We start from the raw sequence: 19,598 nt of genomic DNA on the forward strand, positions 1-19,598 counted from the left end.
ATTCATGTTGGATGATATTTAAAGGAATAAGACCAACACAGACTTACATTTACCAAGTGGGTTAGGCAGCTGCTTCCTAATATGCCACCGGAACAACGGAAGCGGATTGAGCCATGCCTCGTTCAGGTACCCCCAGTCTCACAATGGTGCGCAACTGGAATCAGAAGTTATTTCCAGGAAGTGAGATGACTGACTTTATTGAACAAAATACTGGTCAGAAGTGGGATTTGAACCCATGCCTCCTTTCAGAGACCAGAACACACAACTAGGGAAGAATTTTCATCTTGAGTCTGGCGCCTTGGACCGCTCGGCCATCCTGACATCCTGAGTATTAGGAGAGAAGACTGAAAGGTACATGCAATCACCCCGAATATACAAGTCATTTTGTTATTCAAGTACAAGTTTATTTCTCATCTGTTTGACTTTATTCAACTCTAAGATCATTGGCTCTTCTGGGTGACATAAAAGCTGACCGTCCTAGAAAGAAATGCCTTCTTGTTCCCACCTGCTAGAGTTTAATTCATGTTGGATGATATTTAAAGGAATAAGACCAGCACACACTTACATTTACCAAGTGGGTTAGGCAGCTGCTTCCTAATATGCCACCGGAACAACGGAAGTGGATTGAGCCATGCCTCGTTCAGGTAACCCCAGTCTCACAATGGTGCGCAACTGGAGTCAGAAGTTATTTCGAGGAAGTGAGATGACTGACTTTATTGAACAAAATACTTGTCAGAAGTCGGATTTGAACCCACGCCTCCTTTCAGAGACCAGAACATCCAACTAGGGAAGAATTTTCATCTTGAGTCTGGTGCCTTGGACCGCTCAGCCATCCTGACATCCTGAGTATTAGGAGAGAAGACTGAAAGGTACATGCAATCACCCCGAATATACAAGTCATTTTGTTATTCAAGTACAAGTTTATTTCTCATCTGTTTGACTTTATTCAACTCTAAGATCATTGGCTCTTCTGGGTGACATAAAAGCTGACCGTCCTAGAAAGAAATGCCTTCTTGTTCCCACCTGCTAGAGTTTAATTCATGTTGGATGATATTTAAAGGAATAAGACCAACACACACTTACATTTACCAAGTGGGTTAGGCAGCTGCTTCCTAATATGCCACCGGAACAACGGAAGTGGATTGAGCCATGCCTCGTTCAGGTAACCCCAGTCTCACAATGGTGCGCAACTGGAGTCAGAAGTTATTTCCAGGAAATTAGATGACTGACTTTATTGAACAAAACGCTTGTCAGAAGTGGGATTTGAACCCACGCCTCCTTTCAGAGACCAGAACACCCAATTAGGGAAGAATTTTCATCTTGAGTCTGGCGCCTTGGACCGCTCGGCCATCTTGACATCCTGAGTATTAGGAGAGAAGACTGAAACGTACATGCAATCACCCCGAATATACAAGTCATTTTGTTATTCAAGTACAAGTTTATTTCTCATCTGTTTGACTTTATTCAACTCTAAGATCATTGGCTCTTCTGGGTGACATAAAAGCTGACCGTCCTAGAAAGAAATGCCTTCTTGTTCCCACCTGCTAGAGTTTAATTCATGTTGGATGATATTTAAAGGAATAAGACCAACACACACTTACATTTACCAAGTGGGTTAGGCAGCTGCTTCCTAATATGCTACCGGAACAACGGAAGTGGATTGAGCCATGCCTCGTTCAGGTAACCCCAGTCTCACAATGGTGCGCAACTGGAGTCAAAAGTTATTTCCAGGAAGTGAGATGACTGACTTTATTGAACAAAATACTGGTCAGAAGTGGGATTTGAACCTACGCCTCCTTTCAGAGACCAGAACACCCAACTAGGGAAGAATTTTCAGCTTGAGTCTGGCGCCTTAGACCGCTCTGCCATTCTGACATCCTGAGTGTTAGGAGAGAAGACTGAAAGGTACATGCAATCACCCCGAATATACAAGTAATTTTTTTATTCAAGTACAAGTTTATTTCTCATCTGTTTGACTTTATTCAACTCTAAGATCATTGGCTCTTCTGGGTGACATAAAAGCTGACCGTCCTAGAAAGAAATGCCTTCTTGTTCCCACCTGCTAGAGTTTAATTCATGTTGGATGATATTTAAAGGAATAAGACCAACACACACTTACATTTACCAAGTGGGTTAGGCAGCTGCTTCCTAATATGCCACCGGAACAACGGAAGTGGATTGAGCCATGCCTCGTTCAGGTAACCCCAGTCTCACAATGGTGCGCAACTGGAGTCAGAAGTTATTTCCAGGAAGTGAGATGACTGACTTTATTGAACAAAACACTGGTCTGAAGTGGGATTTGAACCCACGCCTCCTTTCAGAGACCAGAACACCCAATTAGGGAAGAATTTTCATCTTGAGTCTGGCGCCTTAGACCGCTCGGCCATCCTGACATCCTGAGTATTAGGAGAGAAGACTGAAAAGTACATGCAATCACCCCGAATATACAAGTCATTTTGTTATTCAAGTACAAGTTTATTTCTCATCTGTTTGACTTTATTCAACTCTAAGATCATTGGCTCTTCTGGGTGACATAAAAGCTGACCGACCTAGAAAGAAATGCCTTCTTGTTCCCACCTGCTAGAGTTTAATTCATGTTGGATGATATTTAAAGGAATAAGAGCAACACACACTTACATTTACCAAGTGGGTTAGGCAGCTGCTTCCTAATATGCCACCGGAACAACGGAAGTGGATTGAGCCATGCCTCGTTCAGGTACCCCCAGTCTCACAATGGTGCGCAACTGGAGTCAGAAGTTATTTCCAGGAAGTGAGATGACTGACTTTATTGAACAAAATACTTGTCAGAAGTGGGATTTGAACCCACGGCTCCTTTCAGAGACCAGAACACCCAACTAGGGAAGAATTTTCATCTTGAGTCTGGCGCCTTGGACCGCTCGGCCATCCTGACATCCTGAGTATTAGGAGAGAAGACTGAAAGGTACATGCAATCACCCCGAATATACAAGTCATTTTGTTATTCAAGTACAAGTTTATTTCTCATCTGTTTGACTTTATTCAACTCTAAGATCATTGGCTCTTCTGGGTGACATAAAAGCTGACCGTCCTAGAAAGAAATGCCTTCTTGTTCCCACCTGCTAGAGTTTAATTCATGTTGGATGATATTTAAAGGAATAAGACCAACACAGACTTACATTTACCAAGTGGGTTAGGCAGCTGCTTCCTAAATGTTGGATGATATTTAAAGGAATAAGACCAACACACACTTACATTTACCAAGTGGGTTAGGCAGCTGCTTCCTAATATGCCACCGGAACAACGGAAGTGGATTGAGCCATGCCTCGTTCAGGTAACCCCAGTCTCACAATGGTGCGCAACTGGAGTCAGAAGTTATTTCCAGGAAGTGAGATGACTGACTTTATTGAACAAAATACTTGTCAGAAGTGGGATTTGAACCCACGGCTCCTTTCAGAGACCAGAACACCCAACTAGGGAAGAATTTTCATCTTGAGTCTGGCGCCTTGGACCGCTCGGCCATCCTGACATCCTGAGTATTAGGAGAGAAGACTGAAAGGTACATGCAATCACCCCGAATATACAAGTCATTTTGTTATTCAAGTACAAGTTTATTTCTCATCTGTTTGACTTTATTCAACTCTAAGATCATTGGCTCTTCTGGGTGACATAAAAGCTGACCGTCCTAGAAAGAAATGCCTTCTTGTTCCCACCTGCTAGAGTTTAATTCATGTTGGATGATATTTAAAGGAATAAGACCAACACACACTTACATTTACCAAGTGGGTTAGGCAGCTGCTTCCTAATATGCCACCGGAACAACGGAAGTGGATTGAGCCATGCCTCGTTCAGGTACCCCCAGTCTCACAATGGTGCGCAACTGGAGTCAGAAGTTATTTCCAGGAAGTGAGATGACTGACTTTATTGAACAAAATACTTGTCAGAAGTGGGATTTGAACCCACGCCTCCTTTCAGAGACCAGAACACCCAACTAGGGAAGAATTTTCATCTTGAGTCTGGCGCCTTGGACCGCTCGGCCATCCTGACATCCTGAGTGTTAGGAGAGAAGACTGAAAGGTAAATGCAATCACCCCGAATATGCAAGTCATTTTGTTATTCAAGTACAAGTTTATTTCTCATCTGTTTGACTTTATTCAACTCTAAGATCATTGGCTCTTCTGGGTGACATAAAAGCTGACCGTCCTAGAAAGAAATGCCTTCTTGTTCCCACCTGCTAGAGTTTAATTCATGTTAGATGATATTTAAAGGAATAAGACCAACACACACTTACATTTACCAAGTGGGTTAGGCAGCTGCTTCCTAATATGCCACCGGAACAACGGAAGTGGATTGAGCCATGCCTCGTTCAGGTAACCCCAGTCTCACAATGGTGCACAACTGGAGTCAGAAGTTATTTCCAGGAAGTGAGATGACTGACTTTATTGAACAAAATACTTGTCAGAAGTGGGATTTGAACCCACACCTCCTTTCAGAGACCAGAACACCCAACTAGGGAAGAATTTTCATCTTGAGTCTGGCGCCTTGGACCGCTCGGCCATCCTGACATCCTGAGTGTTAGGAGAGAAGACTGAAAGGTAAATGCAATCACCCCGAATATGCAAGTCATTTTGTTATTCAAGTACAAGTTTATTTCTCATCTGTTTGACTTTATTCAACTCTAAGATCATTGGCTCTTCTGGGTGACATAAAAGCTGACCGTCCTAGAAAGAAATGCCTTCTTGTTCCCACCTGCTACAGTTTAATTCATGTTAGATGATATTTAAAGGAATAAGACCAACACACACTTACATTTACCAAGTGGGTTAGGCAGCTGCTTCCTAATATGCCACCGGAACAACGGAAGTGGATTGAGCCATGCCTCGTTCAGGTAACCCCAGTCTCACAATGGTGCACAACTGGAGTCAGAAGTTATTTCCAGGAAGTGAGATGACTGACTTTATTGAACAAAATACTTGTCAGAAGTGGGATTTGAACCCACGCCTCCTTTCAGAGACCAGAACACCCAACTAGGGAAGAATTTTCATCTTGAGTCTGGCGCCTTGGACCGCTCGGCCATCCTGACATCCTGAGTATTAGGAGAGAAGACTGAAAGGTACATGCAATCACCCCGAATATACAAGTCATTTTGTTATTCAAGTACAAGTTTATTTCTCATCTGTTTGACTTTATTCAACTCTAAGATCATTGGCTCTTCTGGGTGACATAAAAGCTGACCGTCCTAGAAAGAAATGCCTTCTTGTTCCCACCTGCTAGAGTTTAATTCATGTTGGATGATATTTAAAGGAATAAGACCAACACACACTTACATTTACCAAGTGGGTTAGGCAGCTGCTTCCTAATATGCAACCAGAACAACGGAAGTGGATAGAGCCATGCCTCGTTCAGGTACCCCCAGTCTCACAATGGTGCACAACTGGAGTCAGAAGTTATTTCCAGGAAGTGAGATGACTGACTTTATTGAACAAAAAACTTGTCAGAAGTGGGATTTGAACCCACGCCTCCTTTCAGAGACCAGAACACCCAATTAGGGAAGAATTTTCATCTTGAGTCCGGCGCCTTGGACCGCTCGGCCATCCTGACATCCTGAGTATTAGGAGAGAAGACTGAAAGGTACATGCAATCACCCCGAATATACAAGTCATTTTGTTATTCAAGTACAAGTTTATTTCTCATCTGTTTGACTTTATTCAACTCTAAGATCATTGGCTCTTCTGGGTGACATAAAAGCTGACCGACCTAGAAAGAAATGCCTTCTTGTTCCCACCTGCTAGAGTTTAATTCATGTTGGATGATATTTAAAGGAATAAGACCAACACACACTTACATTTACCAAGTGGGTTAGGCAGCTGCTTCCTAATATGCCACCAGAACAACGGAAGTGGATTGAGCCATGCCTCGTTCAGGTACCCCCAGTCTCACAATGGTGCGCAACTGGAGTCAGAAGTTATTTCCAGGAAGTGAGATGACTGACTTTATTGAACAAAATACATGTCAGAAGTGGGATTTGAACCCACGCCTCCTTTCAGAGACCAGAACACCCAGCTAGGGAAGAATTTTCATCTTGAGTCTGGCACCTTGGACTGCTCGGCCATCCTGACATCCTGAGTATTAGGAGAGAAGACTGAAAGGTACATGCAATCACCCCGAATATACAAGTCATTTTGTTATTCAAGTACAAGTTTATTTCTCATCTGTTTGACTTTATTCAACTCTAAGATCATTGGCTCTTCTGGGTGACATAAAAGCTGACCGTCCTAGAAAGAAATGCCTTCTTGTTCCCACCTGCTAGAGTTTAATTCATGTTGGATGATATTTAAAGGAATAAGACCAACACACACTTACATTTACCAAGTGGGTTAGGCAGCTGCTTCCTAATATGCCACCGGAACAACGGAAGTGGATTGAGCCATGCCTCGTTCAGGTACCCCCAGTCTCACAATGGTGCGCAACTGGAGTCAGAAGTTATTTCCAGGAAGTGAGATGACTGACTTTATTGAACAAAATACTTGTCAGAAGTGGGATTTGAACCCACACCTCCTTTCAGAGACCAGAACACCCAACTAGGGAAGAATTTTCATCTTGAGTCTGGCTCCTTGGACCGCTCGGCCATCCTGACATCCTGAGTATTAGGAGAGAAGACTGAAAGGTACATGCAATCACCCCGAATATACAAGTCATTTTGTTATTCAAGTACAAGTTTATTTCTCATCTGTTTGACTTTATTCAACTCTAAGATCATTGGCTCTTCTGGGTGACATAAAAGCTGACCGTCCTAGAAAGAAATGCCTTCTTGTTCCCACCTGCTAGAGTTTAATTCATGTTGGATGATATTTAAAGGAATAAGACCAACACACACTTACATTTACCAAGTGGGTTAGGCAGCTGCTTCCTAATATGCAACCGGAACAACGGAAGTGGATTGAGCCATGCCTCGTTCAGGTACCCCCAGTCTCACAATGGTGCACAACTGGAGTCAGAAGTTATTTCCAGGAAGTGAGATGACTGACTTTATTGAACAAAATACTTGTCAGAAGTGGGATTTGAACCCACGCCTCCTTTCAGAGACCAGAACACCCAACTAGGGAAGAATTTTCATCTTGAGTCTGGCACCTTGGACTGCTCGGCCATCCTGACATCCTGAGTATTAGGAGAGAAGACTGAAAGGTACATGCAATCACCCCGAATATACAAGTCATTTTGTTATTCAAGTACAAGTTTATTTCTCATCTGTTTGACTTTATTCAACTCTAAGATCATTGGCTCTTCTGGGTGACATAAAAGCTGACCGTCCTAGAAAGAAATGCCTTCTTGTTCCCACCTGCTAGAGTTTAATTCATGTTGGATGATATTTAAAGGAATAAGACCAACACACACTTACATTTACCAAGTGGGTTAGGCAGCTGCTTCCTAATATGCAACCGGAACAACGGAAGTGGATTGAGCCATGCCTCGTTCAGGTACCCCCAGTCTCACAATGGTGCACAACTGGAGTCAGAAGTTATTTCCAGGAAGTGAGATGACTGACTTTATTGAACAAAATACATGTCAGAAGTGGGATTTGAACCCACGCCTCCTTTCAGAGACCAGAACACCCAACTAGGGAAGAATTTTCATCTTGAGTCTGGCACCTTGGACTGCTCGGCCATCCTGACATCCTGAGTATTAGGAGAGAAGACTGAAAGGTACATGCAATCACCCCGAATATACAAGTCATTTTGTTATTCAAGTACAAGTTTATTTCTCATCTGTTTGACTTTATTCAACTCTAAGATCATTGGCTCTTCTGGGTGACATAAAAGCTGACCGTCCTAGAAAGAAATGCCTTCTTGTTCCCACCTGCTAGAGTTTAATTCATGTTGGATGATATTTAAAGGAATAAGACCAACACACACTTACATTTACCAAGTGGGTTAGGCAGCTGCTTCCTAATATGCCACCGGAACAACGGAAGTGGATTGAGCCATGCCTCGTTCAGGTACCCCCAGTCTCACAATGGTGCGCAACTGGAGTCAGAAGTTATTTCCAGGAAGTGAGATGACTGACTTTATTGAACAAAATACTTGTCAGAAGTGGGATTTGAACCCACACCTCCTTTCAGAGACCAGAACACCCAACTAGGGAAGAATTTTCATCTTGAGTCTGGCTCCTTGGACCGCTCGGCCATCCTGACATCCTGAGTATTAGGAGAGAAGACTGAAAGGTACATGCAATCACCCCGAATATACAAGTCATTTTGTTATTCAAGTACAAGTTTATTTCTCATCTGTTTGACTTTATTCAACTCTAAGATCATTGGCTCTTCTGGGTGACATAAAAGCTGACCGTCCTAGAAAGAAATGCCTTCTTGTTCCCACCTGCTAGAGTTTAATTCATGTTGGATGATATTTAAAGGAATAAGACCAACACACACTTACATTTACCAAGTGGGTTAGGCAGCTGCTTCCTAATATGCAACCGGAACAACGGAAGTGGATTGAGCCATGCCTCGTTCAGGTACCCCCAGTCTCACAATGGTGCACAACTGGAGTCAGAAGTTATTTCCAGGAAGTGAGATGACTGACTTTATTGAACAAAATACTTGTCAGAAGTGGGATTTGAACCCACGCCTCCTTTCAGAGACCAGAACACCCAACTAGGGAAGAATTTTCATCTTGAGTCTGGCACCTTGGACTGCTCGGCCATCCTGACATCCTGAGTATTAGGAGAGAAGACTGAAAGGTACATGCAATCACCCCGAATATACAAGTCATTTTGTTATTCAAGTACAAGTTTATTTCTCATCTGTTTGACTTTATTCAACTCTAAGATCATTGGCTCTTCTGGGTGACATAAAAGCTGACCGTCCTAGAAAGAAATGCCTTCTTGTTCCCACCTGCTAGAGTTTAATTCATGTTGGATGATATTTAAAGGAATAAGACCAACACACACTTACATTTACCAAGTGGGTTAGGCAGCTGCTTCCTAATATGCAACCGGAACAACGTAAGTGGATTGAGCCATGCCTCGTTCAGGTACCCCCAGTCTCACAATGGTGCACAACTGGAGTCAGAAGTTATTTCCAGGAAGTGAGATGACTGACTTTATTGAACAAAATACTTGTGAGAAGTGGGATTTGAACCCACGCCTCGTTTCAGAGACCAGAACACCCAACTAGGGAAGAATTTTCATCTTGAGTCTGGCACCTTGGACTGCTCGGCCATCCTGACATCCTGAGTATTAGGAGAGAAGACTGAAAGGTACATGCAATCACCCCGAATATACAAGTCATTTTGTTATTCAAGTACAAGTTTATTTCTCATCTGTTTGACTTTATTCAACTCTAAGATCATTGGCTCTTCTGGGTGACATAAAAGCTGACCGTCCTAGAAAGAAATGCCTTCTTGTTCCCACCTGCTAGAGTTTAATTCATGTTAGATGATATTTAAAGGAATAAGACCAACACACACTTACATTTACCAAGTGGGTTAGGCAGCTGCTTCCTAATATGCCACCGGAACAACGGAAGTGGATTGAGCCATGCCTCGTTCAGGTACCCCCAGTCTCACAATGGTGCGCAACTGGAGTCAGAAGTTATTTCCAGGAAGTGAGATGACTGACTTTATTGAACAAAATACTTGTCAGAAGTGGGATTTGAACCCACGCCTCCTTTCAGAGACCAGAACACACAACTAGGGAAGAATTTTCATCTTGAGTCTGGCGCCTTGGACCGCTCGGCCATCCTGACATCCTGAGTATTAGGAGAGAAGACTGAAAGGTACATGCAATCACCCCGAATATACAAGTCATTTTGTTATTCAAGTACAAGTTTATTTCTCATCTGTTTGACTTTATTCAACTCTAAGATCATTGGCTCTTCTGGTTGACATAAAAGCTGACCGTCCTAGAAAGAAATGCCTTCTTGTTCCCACCTGCTAGAGTTTAATTCATGTTGGATGATATTTAAAGGAATAAGACCAACAAACACTTACATTTACCAAGTGGGTTAGGCACCTGCTTCCTAATATGCCACCGGAACAACGGAAGTGGATTGAGCCATGCCTCGTTCAGGTACCCCCAGTCTCACAATGGTGCACAACTGCAGTCAGAAGTTATTTCCAGGAAGTGAGATGACTGACTTTATTGAACAAAATACTTGTCAGAAGTGGGATTTGAACACACGCCTCCTTTCAGAGACCAGAACACCCAACTAGGGAAGAATTTTCATCTTGAGTCTGGCGCCTTGGACCGCTCGGCCATCCTGACATCCTGAGTGTTAGGAGAGAAGACTGAAAGGTAAATGCAATCACCCCGAATATACAAGTCATTTTGTTATTCAAGTACAAGTTTATTTCTCATCTGTTTGACTTTATTCAACTCTAAGATCATTGGCTCTTCTGGGTGACATAAAAGCTGACCGTCCTAGAAAGAAATGCCTTCTTGTTCCCACCTGCTAGAGTTTAATTCATGTTGGATGATATTTAAAGGAATAAGACCAACACACACTTACATTTACCAAGTGGGTTAGGCAGCTGCTTCCTAATATGCCACCGGGACAACGGAAGTGGATTGAGCCATGCCTCGTTCAGGTAACCCCAGTCTCACAATGGTGCGCAACTGGAGTCAGAAGTTATTTCCAGGAAGTGAGATGACTGACTTTATTGAACAAAATACTTGTCAGAAGTGGGATTTGAACCCACGCCTCCATTCAGAGACCAGAACACCCAACTAGGGAAGAATTTTCATCTTGAGTCTGGTGCCTTGGAACGCTCGGCCATCCTGACATCCTGAGTATTAGGAGAGAAGACTGAAAGGTACATGCAATCACCCCGAATATACAAGTCATTTTGTTATTCAAGTACAAGTTTATTTCTCATCTGTTTGACTTTATTCAACTCTAAGATCATTGGCTCCTCTGGGTGACATAAAAGCTGACCATCCTAGAAAGAAATGCCTTCTTGTTCCCACCTGCTAGAGTTTTATTCATGTTGGATGATATTTACAGGAATAAGACCAGCACACACTTACATTTACCAAGTGGGTTTGAAACCACGCCTCCTTTCAGAGACCAGAACACCCAACTAGGGAAGAATTTTCATCTTGAGTCTGGTGCCTTGGAACGCTCGGCCATACTGACATCCTGAGTATTAGGAGAGAAGACTGAAAGGTACATGCAATCACCCCGAATATACAAGTCATTTTGTTATTCAAGTACAAGTTTATTTCTCATCTGTTTGACTTTATTCAACTCTAAGATCATTGGCTCTTCTGGGTGACATAAAAGCAGACCGACCTAGAAAGAAATGCCTTCTTGTTCCCACCTGCTAGAGTTTAATTCATGTTGGATGATATTTAAAGGAATAAGACCAACACACACTTACATTTACCAAGTGGGTTAGGCAGCTGCTTCCTAATATGCCACCGGAACAACGGAAGTGGATTGAGCCATGCCTCGTTCAGGTACCCCCAGTCTCACAATGGTGCGCAACTGGAGTCAGAAGTTATTTCCAGGAAGTGAGATGACTGACTTTATTGAACAAAATACTTGTCAGAAGTGGGATTTGAACCCACGCCTCCTTTCAGAGACCAGAACACCCAACTAGGGAAGAATTTTCATCTTGAGTCTGGTGCCTTGGAACGCTCGGCCATCCTGACATCCTGAGTATTAGGAGAGAAGACTGAAAGGTACATGCAATCACCCCGAATATACAAGTCATTTTGTTATTCAAGTACAAGTTTATTTCTCATCTGTTTGACTTTATTCAACTCTAAGATCATTGGCTCTTCTGGGTGACATAAAAGCTGACCGTCCTAGAAAGAAATGCCTTCTTGTTCCCACCTGCTAGAGTTTAATTCATGTTGGATGATATTTAAAGGAATAAGACCAACACACACTTACATTTACCAAGTGGGTTAGGCAGCTGCTTCCTAATATGCCACCGGAACAACGGAAGTGGATTGAGCCATGCCTCGTTCAGGTACCCCCAGTCTCACAATGGTGCGCAACTGGAGTCAGAAGTTATTTCCAGGAAGTGAGATGACTGACTTTATTGAACAAAATCCTTGTCAGAAGTGGGATTTGAACCCACGCCTCCTTTCAGAGACCAGAACACACAACTAGGGAAGAATTTTCATCTTGAGTCTGGCGCCTTGGACCGCTCGGCCATCCTGACATCCTGAGTATTAGGAGAGAAGACTGAAAGGTACATGCAATCACCCCGAATATACAAGTCATTTTGTTATTCAAGTACAAGTTTATTTCTCATCTGTTTGACTTTATTCAACTCTAAGATCATTGGCTCTTCTGGGTGACATAAAAGCTGACCGTCCTAGAAAGAAATGCCTTCTTGTTCCCACCTGCTAGAGTTTAATTCATGTTGGATGATATTTAAAGGAATAAGACCAACACACACTTATATTTACCAAGTGGGTTAGGCAGCTGCTTCCTAATATGCCACCGGGACAACGGAAGTGGATTGAGCCATGCCTCGTTCAGGTAACCCCAGTCTCACAATGGTGCGCAACTGGAGTCAGAAGTTATTTCCAGGAAGTGAGATGACTGACTTTATTGAACAAAATACTTGTCAGAAGTGGGATTTGAACCCACGCCTCCTTTCAGAGACCAGAACACCCAACTAGGGAAGAATTTTCATCTTGAGTCTGGCGCCTTGGACCGCTCGGCCATCCTCACATCCTGAGTGTTAGGAGAGAAGACTGAAAGGTAAATGCAATCACCCCGAATATACAAGTCATTTTGTTATTCAAGTACAAGTTTATTTCTCATCTGTTTGACTTTATTCAACTCTAAGATCATTGGCTCTTCTGGGTGACATAAAAGCTGACCGTCCTAGAAAGAAATGCCTTCTTGTTCCCACCTGCTAGAGTTTAATTCATGTTGGATGATATTTACAGGAATAAGACCAGCACACACTTACATTTACCAAGTGGGTTTGAAACCACGCCTCCTTTCACAGACCAGAACACCCAACTAGGGAAGAATTTTCATCTTGAGTCTGGTGCCTTGGAACGCTCGGCCATACTGACATCCTGAGTATTAGGAGAGAAGACTGAAAGGTACATGCAATCACCCCGAATATACAAGTCATTTTGATATTCAAGTACAAGTTTATTTCTCATCTGTTTGACTTTATTCAACTCTAAGATCATTGGCTCTTCTGGGTGACATAAAAGCTGACCGACCTAGAAAGAAATGCCTTCTTGTTCCCACCTGCTAGAGTTTAATTCATGTTGGATGATATTTAAAGGAATAAGACCAACACACACTTACATTTACCAAGTGGGTTAGGCAGCTGCTTCCTAATATGCCACCGGAACAACGGAAGTGGATTGAGCCATGCCTCGTTCAGGTACCCCCAGTCTCACAATGGTGCGCAACTGGAGTCAGAAGTTATTTCCAGGAAGTGAGATGACTGACTTTATTGAACAAAATACTTGTCAGAAGTGGGATTTGAACCCACGCCTCCTTTCAGAGACCAGAACACCCAACTAGGGAAGAATTTTCATCTTGAGTCTGGTGCCTTGGAACGCTCGGCCATCCTGACATCCTGAGTATTAGGAGAGAAGACTGAAAGGTACATGCAATCACCCCGAATATACAAGTCATTTTGTTATTCAAGTACAAGTTTATTTCTCATCTGTTTGACTTTATTCAACTCTAAGATCATTGGCTCTTCTGGGTGACATAAAAGCTGACCGTCCTAGAAAGAAATGCCTTCTTGTTCCCACCTGCTAGAGTTTAATTCATGTTGGATGATATTTAAAGGAATAAGACCAACACACACTTACATTTACCAAGTGGGTTAGGCAGCTGCTTCCTAATATGCCACCGGAACAACGGAAGTGGATTGAGCCATGCCTCGTTCAGGTACCCCCAGTCTCACAATGGTGCGCAACTGGAGTCAGAAGTTATTTCCAGGAAGTGAGATGACTGACTTTATTGAACAAAATCCTTGTCAGAAGTGGGATTTGAACCCACGCCTCCTTTCAGAGACCAGAACACACAACTAGGGAAGAATTTTCATCTTGAGTCTGGCGCCTTGGACCGCTCGGCCATCCTGACATCCTGAGTATTAGGAGAGAAGACTGAAAGGTACATGCAATCACCCCGAATATACAAGTCATTTTGTTATTCAAGTACAAGTTTATTTCTCATCTGTTTGACTTTATTCAACTCTAAGATCATTGGCTCTTCTGGGTGACATAAAAGCTGACCGTCCTAGAAAGAAATGCCTTCTTGTTCCCACCTGCTAGAGTTTAATTCATGTTGGATGATATTTAAAGGAATAAGACCAACACACACTTACATTTACCAAGTGGGTTAGGCAGCTGCTTCCTAATATGCCACCGGAACAACGGAAGTGGATTGAGCCATGCCTCGTTCAGGTACCCCCAGTCTCACAATGGTGCGCAACTGGAGTCAGAAGTTATTTCCAGGAAGTGAGATGACTGACTTTATTGAACAAAATCCTTGTCAGAAGTGGGATTTGAACCCACGCCTCCTTTCAGAGACCAGAACACACAACTAGGGAAGAATTTTCATCTTGAGTCTGGCGCCTTGGACCGCTCGGCCATCCTGACATCCTGAGTATTAGGAGAGAAGACTGAAAGGTACATGCAATCACCCCGAATATACAAGTCATTTTGTTATTCAAGTACAAGTTTATTTCTCATCTGTTTGACTTTATTCAACTCTAAGATCATTGGCTCTTCTGGGTGACATAAAAGCTGACCGTCCTAGAAAGAAATGCCTTCTTGTTCCCACCTGCTAGAGTTTAATTCATGTTGGATGATATTTAAAGGAATAAGACCAACACACACTTACATTTACCAAGTGGGTTAGGCAGCTGCTTCCTAATATGCCACCGGAACAACGGAAGTGGATTGAGCCATGCCTCGTTCAGGTACCCCCAGTCTCACAATGGTGCGCAACTGGAGTCAGAAGTTATTTCCAGGAAGTGAGATGACTGACTTTATTGAACAAAATCCTTGTCAGAAGTGGGATTTGAACCCACGCCTCCTTTCAGAGACCAGAACACACAACTAGGGAAGAATTTTCATCTTGAGTCTGGCGCCTTGGACCGCTCGGCCATCCTGACATCCTGAGTATTAGGAGAGAAGACTGAAAGGTACATGCAATCACCCCGAATATACAAGTCATTTTGTTATTCAAGTACAAGTTTATTTCTCATCTGTTTGACTTTATTCAACTCTAAGATCATTGGCTCTTCTGGGTGACATAAAAGCTGACCGTCCTAGAAAGAAATGCCTTCTTGTTCCCACCTGCTAGAGTTTAATTCATGTTGGATGATATTTAAAGGAATAAGACCAACACACACTTACATTTACCAAGTGGGTTAGGCAGCTGCTTCCTAATATGCCACCGGGACAACGGAAGTGGATTGAGCCATGCCTCGTTCAGGTAACCCCAGTCTCACAATGGTGCGCAACTGGAGTCAGAAGTTATTTCCAGGAAGTGAGATGACTGACTTTATTGAACAAAATACTTGTCAGAAGTGGGATTTGAACCCACGCCTCCTTTCAGAGACCAGAACACCCAACTAGGGAAGAATTTTCATCTTGAGTCTGGCGCCTTGGACCGCTCGGCCATCCTGACATCCTGAGTATTAGGAGAGAAGACTGAAAGGTACATGCAATCACCCCGAATATACAAGTCATTTTGTTATTCAAGTACAAGTTTATTTCTCATCTGTTTGACTTTATTCAACTCTAAGATCATTGGCTCTTCTGGGTGACATAAAAGCTGACCGTCCTAGAAAGAAATGCCTTCTTGTTCCCACCTGCTAGAGTTTAATTCATGTTGGATGATATTTAAAGGAATAAGACCAACACACACTTACATTTACCAAGTGGGTTAGGCAGCTGCTTCCTAATATGCCACCGGAACAACGGAAGTGGATTGAGCCATGCCTCGTTCAGGTACCCCCAGTCTCACAATGGTGCGCAACTGGAGTCAGAAGTTATTTCCAGGAAGTGAGATGACTGACTTTATTGAACAAAATACTTGTCAGAAGTGGGATTTGAACCCACGCCTCCTTTCAGAGACCAGAACACCCAACTAGGGAAGAATTTTCATCTTGAGTCTGGTGCCTTGGAACGCTCGGCCATCCTGACATCCTGAGTATTAGGAGAGAAGACTGAAAGGTACATGCAATCACCCCGAATATACAAGTCATTTTGTTATTCAAGTACAAGTTTATTTCTCATCTGTTTGACTTTATTCAACTCTAAGATCATTGGCTCTTCTGGGTGACATAAAAGCTGACCGTCCTAGAAAGAAATGCCTTCTTGTTCCCACCTGCTAGAGTTTAATTCATGTTGGATGATATTTAAAGGAATAAGACCAACACACACTTACATTTACCAAGTGGGTTAGGCAGCTGCTTCCTAATATGCCACCGGAACAACGGAAGTGGATTGAGCCATGCCTCGTTCAGGTACCCCCAGTCTCACAATGGTGCGCAACTGGAGTCAGAAGTTATTTCCAGGAAGTGAGATGACTGACTTTATTGAACAAAATCCTTGTCAGAAGTGGGATTTGAACCCACGCCTCCTTTCAGAGACCAGAACACACAACTAGGGAAGAATTTTCATCTTGAGTCTGGCGCCTTGGACCGCTCGGCCATCCTGACATCCTGAGTATTAGGAGAGAAGACTGAAAGGTACATGCAATCACCCCGAATATACAAGTCATTTTGTTATTCAAGTACAAGTTTATTTCTCATCTGTTTGACTTTATTCAACTCTAAGATCATTGGCTCTTCTGGGTGACATAAAAGCTGACCGTCCTAGAAAGAAATGCCTTCTTGTTCCCACCTGCTAGAGTTTAATTCATGTTGGATGATATTTAAAGGAATAAGACCAACACACACTTACATTTACCAAGTGGGTTAGGCAGCTGCTTCCTAATATGCCACCGGGACAACGGAAGTGGATTGAGCCATGCCTCGTTCAGGTAACCCCAGTCTCACAATGGTGCGCAACTGGAGTCAGAAGTTATTTCCAGGAAGTGAGATGACTGACTTTATTGAACAAAATACTTGTCAGAAGTGGGATTTGAACCCACGCCTCCTTTCAGAGACCAGAACACCCAACTAGGGAAGAATTTTCATCTTGAGTCTGGCGCCTTGGACCGCTCGGCCATCCTGACATCCTGAGTGTTAGGAGAGAAGACTGAAAGGTAAATGCAATCACCCCGAATATACAAGTCATTTTGTTATTCAAGTACAAGTTTATTTCTCATCTGTTTGACTTTATTCAACTCTAAGATCATTGGCTCTTCTGGGTGACATAAAAGCTGACCGTCCTAGAAAGAAATGCCTTCTTGTTCCCACCTGCTAGAGTTTAATACATGTTGGATGATATTTACAGGAATAAGACCAGCACACACTTACATTTACCAAGTGGGTTAGGCAGCTGCTTCCTAATATGCCACCGGAACAACGGAAGTGGATTGAGCCATGCCTCGTTCAGGTAACCCCAGTCTCACAATGGTGCACAACTGGAGTCAGAAGTTATTTACAGGAAGTGAGATGACTGACTTTATTGAACAAAATACATGTCAGAAGTGGGATTTGAACCCACGCCTCCTTTCAGAGACCAGAACACCCAACTAGGGAAGAATTTTCATCTTGAGTCTGGCGCCTTGGACCGCTCGGCCATCCTGACATCCTGAGTATTAGGAGAGAAGACTGAAAGGTACATGCAATCACCCCGAATATACAAGTCATTTTGTTATTCAAGTACAAGTTTATTTCTCATCTGTTTGACTTTATTCAACTCTAAGATCATTGGCTCTTCTGGGTGACATAAAAGCTGACCGTCCTAGAAAGAAATGCCTTCTTGTTCCCACCTGCTAGAGTTTAATTCATGTTGGATGATATTTAAAGGAATAAGACCAACACACACTTACATTTACCAAGTGGGTTAGGCAGCTGCTTCCTAATATGCAACCGGAACAACGGAAGTGGATTGAGCCATGCCTCGTTTAGGTACCCCCAGTCTCACAACGGTGCACAACTGGAGTCAGAAGTTATTTCCAGGAAGTGAGATGACTGACTTTATTGAACAAAATACTTGTCAGAAGTGGCATTTGAACCCACGCCTCCTTTCAGAGACCAGAACACCCAACTAGGGAAGAATTTTCATCTTGAGTCTGGCACCTTGGACTGCTCGGCCATCCTGACATCCTGAGTATTAGGAGAGAAGACTGAAAGGTACATGCAATCACCCCGAATATACAAGTCATTTTGTTATTCAAGTACAAGTTTATTTCTCATCTGTTTGACTTTATTCAACTCTAAGATCATTGGCTCTTCTGGGTGACATAAAAGCTGACCGTCCTAGAAAGAAATGCCTTCTTGTTCCCACCTGCTAGAGTTTAATTCATGTTAGATGATATTTAAAGGAATAAGACCAACACACACTTACATTTACCAAGTGGGTTAGGCAGCTGCTTCCTAATATGCCACCGGAACAACGGAAGTGGATTGAGCCATGCCTCGTTCAGGTAACCCCAGTCTCACAATGGTGCGCAACTGGAGTCAGAAGTTATTTCCAGGAAGTGAGATGACTGACTTTATTGAACAAAATACTTGTCAGAAGTGGGATTTGAACCCACGCCTCCTTCCAGAGACCAGAACACCCAATTAGGGAAGAATTTTCATCTTGAGTCTGGCGCCTTGGACCGCTCGGCCATCCTGACATCCTGAGTATTAGGAGAGAAGACTGGAAGGTACATGCAATCACCCCGAATATACAAGTCATTTTGTTATTCAAGTACAAGTTTATTTCTCATCTGTTTGACTTTATTCAACTCTAAGATCATTGGCTCTTCTGGGTGACATAAAAGCTGACCGTCCTAGAAAGAAATGCCTTCTTGTTCCCACCTGCTAGAGTTTAATTCATGTTGGATGATATTTAAAGGAATAAGACCAACACACACTTACATTTACCAAGTGGGTTAGGCAGCTGCTTCCTAATATGCCACCGGAACAACGGAAGTGGATTGAGCCATGCCTCGTTCAGGTAACCCCAGTCTCACAATGGTGCGCAACTGGAGTCAGAAGTTATTTCCAGAAAGTGAGATGACTGACTTTATTGAACAAAATACTTGTCAGAAGTGGGATTTGAACCCACGCCTCCTTTCAGAGACCAGAACACCCAACTAGGGAAGAATTTCCATCTTGAGTCTGGCGACTTGGACCGCTCGGCCATCCTGACATCCTGAGTATTAGGAGAGCAGACTGAAAGGTACATGCAATCACCACGAATATACAAGTCATTTTGTTATTTAAGTACAAGTTTATTTCTCATCTGTTTGACTTTATTCAACTCTAAGATCATTGGCTCTTCTGGGTGACATAAAAGCTGACCGTCCTAGAAAGAAATGCCTTCTTGTTCCCACCTGCTAGAGTTTAATTCATGTTGGATGATATTTAAAGGAATAAGACCAACACACACTTACATTTACCAAGTGGGTTAGGCACCTGCTTCCTAATATGCCACCGGAACAACGGAAGTGGATTGAGCCATGCCTCGTTCAGGTACCCCCAGTCTCACAATGGTGCACAACTGGATTCATAAGT

General features: G+C 43.0%; 32 non-coding genes across 32 annotated transcripts; all 32 read right to left on the reverse strand.

The window, feature by feature from the left end:
- Positions 1-212: 212 nt before the first annotated feature.
- On the reverse strand, positions 213-321 carry TRNAL-CAA (transfer RNA leucine (anticodon CAA)). The gene is made up of 2 exons: positions 284-321; positions 213-258 (listed from the first exon to the last, which is right to left on the reverse strand). It is a non-coding gene; the product is annotated as a tRNA-Leu (tRNA).
- A 927-nt stretch (positions 322-1,248) lies between these two features.
- On the reverse strand, positions 1,249-1,357 carry TRNAL-CAA (transfer RNA leucine (anticodon CAA)). Its single transcript has 2 exons — positions 1,320-1,357; positions 1,249-1,294 (listed from the first exon to the last, which is right to left on the reverse strand). It is a non-coding gene; the product is annotated as a tRNA-Leu (tRNA).
- Positions 1,358-2,284: 927 nt separating this feature from the next.
- TRNAL-CAA (transfer RNA leucine (anticodon CAA)) lies at positions 2,285-2,393 on the reverse strand. Its single transcript has 2 exons — positions 2,356-2,393; positions 2,285-2,330 (listed from the first exon to the last, which is right to left on the reverse strand). It is a non-coding gene; the product is annotated as a tRNA-Leu (tRNA).
- Positions 2,394-2,802: 409 nt separating this feature from the next.
- TRNAL-CAA (transfer RNA leucine (anticodon CAA)) lies at positions 2,803-2,911 on the reverse strand. Its single transcript has 2 exons — positions 2,874-2,911; positions 2,803-2,848 (listed from the first exon to the last, which is right to left on the reverse strand). It is a non-coding gene; the product is annotated as a tRNA-Leu (tRNA).
- A 485-nt stretch (positions 2,912-3,396) lies between these two features.
- TRNAL-CAA (transfer RNA leucine (anticodon CAA)) lies at positions 3,397-3,505 on the reverse strand. Its single transcript has 2 exons — positions 3,468-3,505; positions 3,397-3,442 (listed from the first exon to the last, which is right to left on the reverse strand). It is a non-coding gene; the product is annotated as a tRNA-Leu (tRNA).
- Positions 3,506-3,914: 409 nt separating this feature from the next.
- TRNAL-CAA (transfer RNA leucine (anticodon CAA)) lies at positions 3,915-4,023 on the reverse strand. Its single transcript has 2 exons — positions 3,986-4,023; positions 3,915-3,960 (listed from the first exon to the last, which is right to left on the reverse strand). It is a non-coding gene; the product is annotated as a tRNA-Leu (tRNA).
- Positions 4,024-4,432: 409 nt separating this feature from the next.
- On the reverse strand, positions 4,433-4,541 carry TRNAL-CAA (transfer RNA leucine (anticodon CAA)). Its single transcript has 2 exons — positions 4,504-4,541; positions 4,433-4,478 (listed from the first exon to the last, which is right to left on the reverse strand). It is a non-coding gene; the product is annotated as a tRNA-Leu (tRNA).
- A 409-nt stretch (positions 4,542-4,950) lies between these two features.
- TRNAL-CAA (transfer RNA leucine (anticodon CAA)) lies at positions 4,951-5,059 on the reverse strand. The gene is made up of 2 exons: positions 5,022-5,059; positions 4,951-4,996 (listed from the first exon to the last, which is right to left on the reverse strand). It is a non-coding gene; the product is annotated as a tRNA-Leu (tRNA).
- A 409-nt stretch (positions 5,060-5,468) lies between these two features.
- TRNAL-CAA (transfer RNA leucine (anticodon CAA)) lies at positions 5,469-5,577 on the reverse strand. Its single transcript has 2 exons — positions 5,540-5,577; positions 5,469-5,514 (listed from the first exon to the last, which is right to left on the reverse strand). It is a non-coding gene; the product is annotated as a tRNA-Leu (tRNA).
- Positions 5,578-5,986: 409 nt separating this feature from the next.
- On the reverse strand, positions 5,987-6,095 carry TRNAL-CAA (transfer RNA leucine (anticodon CAA)). The gene is made up of 2 exons: positions 6,058-6,095; positions 5,987-6,032 (listed from the first exon to the last, which is right to left on the reverse strand). It is a non-coding gene; the product is annotated as a tRNA-Leu (tRNA).
- Positions 6,096-6,504: 409 nt separating this feature from the next.
- On the reverse strand, positions 6,505-6,613 carry TRNAL-CAA (transfer RNA leucine (anticodon CAA)). The gene is made up of 2 exons: positions 6,576-6,613; positions 6,505-6,550 (listed from the first exon to the last, which is right to left on the reverse strand). It is a non-coding gene; the product is annotated as a tRNA-Leu (tRNA).
- A 409-nt stretch (positions 6,614-7,022) lies between these two features.
- On the reverse strand, positions 7,023-7,131 carry TRNAL-CAA (transfer RNA leucine (anticodon CAA)). Its single transcript has 2 exons — positions 7,094-7,131; positions 7,023-7,068 (listed from the first exon to the last, which is right to left on the reverse strand). It is a non-coding gene; the product is annotated as a tRNA-Leu (tRNA).
- A 409-nt stretch (positions 7,132-7,540) lies between these two features.
- On the reverse strand, positions 7,541-7,649 carry TRNAL-CAA (transfer RNA leucine (anticodon CAA)). The gene is made up of 2 exons: positions 7,612-7,649; positions 7,541-7,586 (listed from the first exon to the last, which is right to left on the reverse strand). It is a non-coding gene; the product is annotated as a tRNA-Leu (tRNA).
- A 409-nt stretch (positions 7,650-8,058) lies between these two features.
- TRNAL-CAA (transfer RNA leucine (anticodon CAA)) lies at positions 8,059-8,167 on the reverse strand. Its single transcript has 2 exons — positions 8,130-8,167; positions 8,059-8,104 (listed from the first exon to the last, which is right to left on the reverse strand). It is a non-coding gene; the product is annotated as a tRNA-Leu (tRNA).
- A 409-nt stretch (positions 8,168-8,576) lies between these two features.
- On the reverse strand, positions 8,577-8,685 carry TRNAL-CAA (transfer RNA leucine (anticodon CAA)). The gene is made up of 2 exons: positions 8,648-8,685; positions 8,577-8,622 (listed from the first exon to the last, which is right to left on the reverse strand). It is a non-coding gene; the product is annotated as a tRNA-Leu (tRNA).
- A 927-nt stretch (positions 8,686-9,612) lies between these two features.
- TRNAL-CAA (transfer RNA leucine (anticodon CAA)) lies at positions 9,613-9,721 on the reverse strand. Its single transcript has 2 exons — positions 9,684-9,721; positions 9,613-9,658 (listed from the first exon to the last, which is right to left on the reverse strand). It is a non-coding gene; the product is annotated as a tRNA-Leu (tRNA).
- Positions 9,722-10,130: 409 nt separating this feature from the next.
- On the reverse strand, positions 10,131-10,239 carry TRNAL-CAA (transfer RNA leucine (anticodon CAA)). Its single transcript has 2 exons — positions 10,202-10,239; positions 10,131-10,176 (listed from the first exon to the last, which is right to left on the reverse strand). It is a non-coding gene; the product is annotated as a tRNA-Leu (tRNA).
- A 409-nt stretch (positions 10,240-10,648) lies between these two features.
- On the reverse strand, positions 10,649-10,757 carry TRNAL-CAA (transfer RNA leucine (anticodon CAA)). The gene is made up of 2 exons: positions 10,720-10,757; positions 10,649-10,694 (listed from the first exon to the last, which is right to left on the reverse strand). It is a non-coding gene; the product is annotated as a tRNA-Leu (tRNA).
- A 762-nt stretch (positions 10,758-11,519) lies between these two features.
- Positions 11,520-11,628, reverse strand: TRNAL-CAA (transfer RNA leucine (anticodon CAA)). Its single transcript has 2 exons — positions 11,591-11,628; positions 11,520-11,565 (listed from the first exon to the last, which is right to left on the reverse strand). It is a non-coding gene; the product is annotated as a tRNA-Leu (tRNA).
- A 409-nt stretch (positions 11,629-12,037) lies between these two features.
- On the reverse strand, positions 12,038-12,146 carry TRNAL-CAA (transfer RNA leucine (anticodon CAA)). Its single transcript has 2 exons — positions 12,109-12,146; positions 12,038-12,083 (listed from the first exon to the last, which is right to left on the reverse strand). It is a non-coding gene; the product is annotated as a tRNA-Leu (tRNA).
- A 409-nt stretch (positions 12,147-12,555) lies between these two features.
- TRNAL-CAA (transfer RNA leucine (anticodon CAA)) lies at positions 12,556-12,664 on the reverse strand. Its single transcript has 2 exons — positions 12,627-12,664; positions 12,556-12,601 (listed from the first exon to the last, which is right to left on the reverse strand). It is a non-coding gene; the product is annotated as a tRNA-Leu (tRNA).
- A 762-nt stretch (positions 12,665-13,426) lies between these two features.
- Positions 13,427-13,535, reverse strand: TRNAL-CAA (transfer RNA leucine (anticodon CAA)). The gene is made up of 2 exons: positions 13,498-13,535; positions 13,427-13,472 (listed from the first exon to the last, which is right to left on the reverse strand). It is a non-coding gene; the product is annotated as a tRNA-Leu (tRNA).
- Positions 13,536-13,944: 409 nt separating this feature from the next.
- On the reverse strand, positions 13,945-14,053 carry TRNAL-CAA (transfer RNA leucine (anticodon CAA)). Its single transcript has 2 exons — positions 14,016-14,053; positions 13,945-13,990 (listed from the first exon to the last, which is right to left on the reverse strand). It is a non-coding gene; the product is annotated as a tRNA-Leu (tRNA).
- Positions 14,054-14,462: 409 nt separating this feature from the next.
- TRNAL-CAA (transfer RNA leucine (anticodon CAA)) lies at positions 14,463-14,571 on the reverse strand. The gene is made up of 2 exons: positions 14,534-14,571; positions 14,463-14,508 (listed from the first exon to the last, which is right to left on the reverse strand). It is a non-coding gene; the product is annotated as a tRNA-Leu (tRNA).
- A 409-nt stretch (positions 14,572-14,980) lies between these two features.
- Positions 14,981-15,089, reverse strand: TRNAL-CAA (transfer RNA leucine (anticodon CAA)). The gene is made up of 2 exons: positions 15,052-15,089; positions 14,981-15,026 (listed from the first exon to the last, which is right to left on the reverse strand). It is a non-coding gene; the product is annotated as a tRNA-Leu (tRNA).
- A 409-nt stretch (positions 15,090-15,498) lies between these two features.
- TRNAL-CAA (transfer RNA leucine (anticodon CAA)) lies at positions 15,499-15,607 on the reverse strand. Its single transcript has 2 exons — positions 15,570-15,607; positions 15,499-15,544 (listed from the first exon to the last, which is right to left on the reverse strand). It is a non-coding gene; the product is annotated as a tRNA-Leu (tRNA).
- A 409-nt stretch (positions 15,608-16,016) lies between these two features.
- TRNAL-CAA (transfer RNA leucine (anticodon CAA)) lies at positions 16,017-16,125 on the reverse strand. The gene is made up of 2 exons: positions 16,088-16,125; positions 16,017-16,062 (listed from the first exon to the last, which is right to left on the reverse strand). It is a non-coding gene; the product is annotated as a tRNA-Leu (tRNA).
- Positions 16,126-16,534: 409 nt separating this feature from the next.
- Positions 16,535-16,643, reverse strand: TRNAL-CAA (transfer RNA leucine (anticodon CAA)). The gene is made up of 2 exons: positions 16,606-16,643; positions 16,535-16,580 (listed from the first exon to the last, which is right to left on the reverse strand). It is a non-coding gene; the product is annotated as a tRNA-Leu (tRNA).
- Positions 16,644-17,052: 409 nt separating this feature from the next.
- Positions 17,053-17,161, reverse strand: TRNAL-CAA (transfer RNA leucine (anticodon CAA)). Its single transcript has 2 exons — positions 17,124-17,161; positions 17,053-17,098 (listed from the first exon to the last, which is right to left on the reverse strand). It is a non-coding gene; the product is annotated as a tRNA-Leu (tRNA).
- Positions 17,162-17,570: 409 nt separating this feature from the next.
- Positions 17,571-17,679, reverse strand: TRNAL-CAA (transfer RNA leucine (anticodon CAA)). Its single transcript has 2 exons — positions 17,642-17,679; positions 17,571-17,616 (listed from the first exon to the last, which is right to left on the reverse strand). It is a non-coding gene; the product is annotated as a tRNA-Leu (tRNA).
- A 927-nt stretch (positions 17,680-18,606) lies between these two features.
- TRNAL-CAA (transfer RNA leucine (anticodon CAA)) lies at positions 18,607-18,715 on the reverse strand. The gene is made up of 2 exons: positions 18,678-18,715; positions 18,607-18,652 (listed from the first exon to the last, which is right to left on the reverse strand). It is a non-coding gene; the product is annotated as a tRNA-Leu (tRNA).
- A 409-nt stretch (positions 18,716-19,124) lies between these two features.
- On the reverse strand, positions 19,125-19,233 carry TRNAL-CAA (transfer RNA leucine (anticodon CAA)). Its single transcript has 2 exons — positions 19,196-19,233; positions 19,125-19,170 (listed from the first exon to the last, which is right to left on the reverse strand). It is a non-coding gene; the product is annotated as a tRNA-Leu (tRNA).
- Between the last annotated feature and the right edge of the window lie 365 nt (positions 19,234-19,598).

Source organism: Rhinoderma darwinii, chromosome 4, assembly GCF_050947455.1.
Source record: "Rhinoderma darwinii isolate aRhiDar2 chromosome 4, aRhiDar2.hap1, whole genome shotgun sequence".
Taxonomy (NCBI): Eukaryota; Metazoa; Chordata; class Amphibia; order Anura; family Rhinodermatidae; genus Rhinoderma; species Rhinoderma darwinii.